Below are 5431 nucleotides of genomic sequence, written 5' to 3' on the forward strand. Positions count from 1 at the left end.
GTCCATGTAGTCAAGGCTATGGTTTTTCCAGTGGTCATGTATGGATGTGAAAGTTGGACTGTGAAGAAAGCTGAGAGCCAAAGAATTGATGCTTTTGAACTGTGGTGTTGGAGAAGACTCTTGAGAGTCCCTTGGACTGTAAGGAGGTCCAACCAGTCCATTCTAAAGGAGATCAGTCCTGGGTGTTCTTTGGAAGGACTGATGCTGAAGCTGAAACTCCAATACTTTGGCCACCTCATGCAAAGAGTTTACTCATTGGAAAAGACTCTGATGCTGGGAGGGATTGAGGGCAGGAGGAGAAGGGGATGACAGAGGATGAGATGGCTGGATGGCATCACTGACTCGATGGACATGAGTCTGGGTGAACTCCGGGAGTTGGTGATGGACAGGGATGCCTGGCGTGCTGCGATTCATGGGGTCGCAAAGAGTCAGACATGACTGAACGACTGAACTGAACTGATGCTGACTGGCATTTATGATATCTCTACCACAGACAGTACAGTACTATATGAAGTGTACTTTTCAGCACTATATGAACTGCAACACAACCAAATAATAAAACACACAATCCCAGTCTATTTGGGCCAGAAGAACTTCTATGAATAAAACAGTCTGCAATCTCCCTGAAGGCAGAATTTAATGTTTATACCGTCTGTCACTATCATTTAGCGCCTCTATGACTGTTGAAAGTCTTGTTACTGTTTAGTGGCTTGGTCGTGTCCTACTCTTTTGTGACCCCGGGGAATGTAGCCCACTGGGCTCTTCTGTCCATGGAATTTCCCAGGCAACAATACTGGAGTGGGTTACCATTTCCTTGTCCAGGGGATCTTCCTAACCCAGGGATCAAACCCGTGTCTCCTGCATTGACAGGCAGGTTTTTAACACTGAGTCACCTGGAAAGCTTGTTGAAAGTAACAGAGAATACATACATGTAGCTACATACATGAATGGTGAAGAATAGCAAGAAAGGGCAAAAATAGACTGAGAACGGGGTTTTATTACTAATATATAACAATTATTGAGTGCTATGGAGAAGGCAATGGCACCCCACTCCAGTACTCTTGCCTGGAAAATCCCATGGATGGAGGAGCCTAGTAGGCTGCAGTCCATGGGGTTGCTAAGAGTTGGACACGACTGAGCGACTTCACTTTCACTTTCATGCATTGGAGAAGGAAATGGCAACCCACTCCAGTGTTCTTGCCTGGAGAATCCCAGGGATGGGGGAGCCTGGTGGGCTGCGGTCTATGGGGTCACACAGAGTGGGACACGACTGAAGTGACTTAGCAGCAGCATTGAGTGCTTAATGTGTTTCAGGCACTGTACAAGCCCTTTCAATACACAAATCACTTAATCTTGCAATAACTCTATAAGGTACCATTATTATCTCCTTTTACCAAAGGGACAACTCAAGGACTGGAAAGTTAAGTAAATTATGAATTGTTCCAACTTAGACAGCGAAAGGGCTTCCCAGGTGGTGCTAGTGGTAAAGAACCCACCTGCCAATGCAGGAGACTCAAGATGTAGGTTCCATTGGGTTGTGAAGATCCCCTGGAGGAGAGCATGGCAACCCACTCCAGTATTCTTGCCTGAGAAATCCCATGGACTGAGGAGTCTGGCAGGCAACAGTCCACACAGTCGCTTAAGAGTAACGCGAGACCGAAGCGACTTAGCATGCATGCAGTAGTTGAATCTAAGTTGAAGTTGTTTGTGGAGTTTGGTACCATAAAAGAAAATTGCTGTAAATTAAAGATTTACATGTGGAAAGGCACAGAGGGGAAAAAAAGCAAATCATCTGAGAGGTGAGTTGGGCCAAAATGGAGTGAACATTCATATATGTGTTGGGGTTGAGAGAGAGAGTGTAAGGAAGTGAGGTGGATGAAGACGGTCAGAGAGATATTATGTGTTAGAGCCCTTAAAAGTCAAGTGGGAACTCTCAGATACAATAGATACAGTTGGTGGTAAGGAGCCATTGCATGATTTCTAAGATAGAGTCATAAGCTGAAAATGTTTCATGGGGCTTGAAAAGGCAGTGTAGGAGAGTGTACTATAATAGCATTGTAGGCAAGTGGTTAAGAGTGTAGTTACGAGGGCTGGGAGCTGGATTGCTTTCAAGTCCTGGGTCAGCTGCGTACCAGTTGTGTGACTTTGGGCACGTGATGTCAAACCTCAGTTTCTGTGACTGTAAAATGGGAGTAACAATAAAATTACACATGTCAGAGGATAATTGTGAGGATTAAATGATTTAATCTCTTTCAAATACTTGGGATAATTCCTGGCACACAGCCAGTGCTTAGTCAATGCTAGTTATTATTACTCCCGTAGGTATGTATTATTATTCCCGCAGGTATGTAATAAACTGTGGCAGGGATGCTAATCTTGAATGTTGGGAGAGTGCATTAAAGCCTGTGAAAGGACTACGTGCCAGTGGAAGACAGGAAGGTACGGATTATGGGGAAGCACACTTCAAAAGGAAAAATGGCTGCTTGAATGAAGGGGTATGAGTCAAGACTTGCAAAGGGGTTGCTTTCCAAAGGGTTTCACTGGAAGTTAATGAGGTTCATAGTGGAAGTGGTTAGTCCAGCTGTTCAATATTACCAGGAGTGGCTGGCAGTAATGTGAGACAGGAGTCAGAGTCTTTAAAATCAAGACTTATGTTATGGCTTGGGAGTAGCTAGAACCATCCATTGTTTTAGATCCATTGTATTTTATAACCATATCTTCATGCCAGTGGAGCAAAACAACTTAGATATATACATGTGTGTGTGTGTTATTGAAAATTCTGTGGGCTATTCTGATCCTTAAACCACATACTCCTTGATGGAGATTATCACTTGAAGCTCAAGCCGGTAGAAATAGTGGAAACAACAAAATATATGTTCTACTAAAATCCTGTTACTCAGCCATAAAAAGAATGAAATAATGCCATTTGCAGCAATATGGATGGACCTAGAGATGATCATACTAAGTCAGAGGGAGAAAGACAAATATATGACATCAATTTTAAGTGGAATCTAAAAAACTGATAAAAGTGAACTTATTTACAAAACAGAAATAGAGTTGCAGACATAGAAAACAAACTTTTAGTTAACAAAGGGGAAAGGGAGCAGGAGATAATTAGGAGTTTGGGAATCGCATATACACAGTACTATATATAAAATAAATAACGAGGAATTACTGTGTAGCACAGGGAACTGTATTCTATATCTTGTAATAATCCATAATGAAAAAATCTAAAAAAGAAAAAAAATATATAAAACTGAATCACTTTGCTGCACACCTGAAACCAACACAACATTGACAATCAACTATACTTGAATTAAAAAAAAAAATCCTGCATTGTTTTAGAGGGGATATAGGGCATTTTTCAAGGATACATAAAATACTGAATATATGACAAGATCACATAACTAAATGAGGGACAAGGTAAAACAAAAGTGGAAAAAAAGAGCAGAAGCATGAATCAGATTAAAAACACATGGGAGAAAGGGGAACGCCTTATACATTTGCCCCAGGTGGAACAAAGGGTTGGTGTTAAGCCTTTAAACAGTTGGGCTGATGCTGTACACACACATTTCCAACTAGAACACAGAGACTGTGAGTGGTCTGTTAGAAAGACTAATTAACAGTTTGTAAAGAAAGAAACCTAATTGTATAGCTAAGTAAAAAAAAAAAAATCAAGGCAAAGAAAATCTGGAATAAAAGATGGAAAGAAAATTATGGCTTTGAAATATGAGTTACTTGAAGTACAGAAAATACACTATGCAGTAAAAACTAAAAAGATTTTCTTCTTTTAAACTTTTGCAGTGAGCTGAGAGGTAACTCCTCTAAGTCAGAGAACGCAGACAAAAGGTTATAAAAACATCCATTTCCCCTGGGTTGACAAGTATGAAAAGCTCTGATGTGGTAATGCTGCTTTATGAATTTGAATTGTCTTCACAACTGCACTTACTTTTCATCAATTTGAGGAAGAGAGGACCAGAAAAACCTGTAAACGGCAACAGTAGATATGGCATTAAATTACAACTAAAGCAACATGTTAAAATACAGGATACTTTTAGAATCCAAATAAAAATATGTTTTAAAATGTCTTGAGAAAAACAGGGCATTCATCTGATGGCTAAAACCCCAAAATATTACACTCTTTTACATAAATTTCTACCTTGAAATGTCCGTTTCGATTTATATGTTTAAGAAAATATCTTCCCATATATTTCTTGAAGCACAGTGTTAATCGCTCAGTCATGTCTGACTCTGCAACCCATGGGCTGCAGTCAACCAGGCTCCTCTGTCCATGGAATACTCTAGGCAAGAATACTGGAGTAGGTTGGCATTTTCTTCTCGAGGGGATCTTCCCCATCCAGGATGCGAACCCCAGCTCCTGCATTGCAGGTAGGTTCTTTCCCATCTGAGCCACCAGGGAAGACCATTTATTTGTATGTCTCTTCAAATAAAGGATAAACATATATACCTTAGAAACTGTCAAACAACTGAAGAGAACACTTGCAGAAAAATTTCACCTGGCCTTTTAAAAAATGCTGCTTGGAAGGGAATTTTATTTTTTCACCGTATCTTTAATTTGTTGTTATAAAGACAAAAATATATGACTTAAAAAAAAAAGTAACAAACGATGTGTAATCTAATGAAAAACAAAATATAAGAGAGCGGAAGGGAATTTTAACTACAGAATGGGCAAAGCCGGATATTGTATTATTAGAATATATTGGATGTGATATCAAAGAAAATTTCCCTTATCTAATCGAGTCACAAGAAGCGAATTGTACAGTGACATTTATATCTATCTATATATTCATAATTTCGTGGACTTGTACAGACAAGGGCTCTCTAAACGTAAAAGCCCTAGGTGATTCAGCTGATAAGCGTTTCCCTGCTCGCCCTTCTGCTGAGGGGCAACAGAAGCGAGGACATTCCTCCCATATAATTCCAACCTGTTTCGTAATTTCGCGCAATCAGAATTCAATAGAACCGGCCGGGAGCCGTCCCGAGCCTGCGGCTGATTGGCCGAGCGCAGAGCACCGGGCGTGGGCTTTGCGCAAGTTCTCCGCTCCCTGCTCCCAGGGCCACGGGAAGCGCGGGCGCGTACGAGCAGCGGCTCTTCGAGACTCAGTGGAGCCGAGACCGCTGTTCGCATCCGCCGCGTCTTTCCGCTGGAGTCTGACTCTCTTCTTCAAAGATTCACGCCTTAGTGTACATTCCGAGGGAAAGCCCGAGGTAGGGCGCGGGAAGCTGGGGACTAGACGGAGAAGGTTCGGGGGGAGGATGGGAGGGCTCTCTAATTTCCTGAGTTGGGTCTCCTGGGGCGGAGGGCTTCGGAGGAGAGGGAAGGGGTGATGCCAATTGGCAAGTCCAAGGGGACTAAAAGGGGTGAGACTTATTCTCAGTTGGGGAGCTCTTGAGGCACCTGTCTCTAGGT

General features: G+C 42.0%; 1 protein-coding gene across 1 annotated transcript in view; it reads left to right on the forward strand.

Moving 5' to 3' along the window:
• Positions 1–5050: 5050 nt before the first annotated feature.
• Positions 5051–5431, forward strand: part of ABCB1 (ATP-binding cassette, sub-family B (MDR/TAP), member 1) — a 105000-nt gene continuing 104619 nt past the window's right edge. Inside the window, 1 exon segment of the mRNA XM_010859135.1 lies at positions 5051–5229. The gene's annotated coding sequence lies outside the window, so the exon portion shown is untranslated.

This window comes from Bison bison, unplaced genomic scaffold, assembly GCF_000754665.1.
Source record: "Bison bison bison isolate TAMUID 2011002044 unplaced genomic scaffold, Bison_UMD1.0 scf7180017864454, whole genome shotgun sequence".
Taxonomy (NCBI): Eukaryota; Metazoa; Chordata; class Mammalia; order Artiodactyla; family Bovidae; genus Bison; species Bison bison.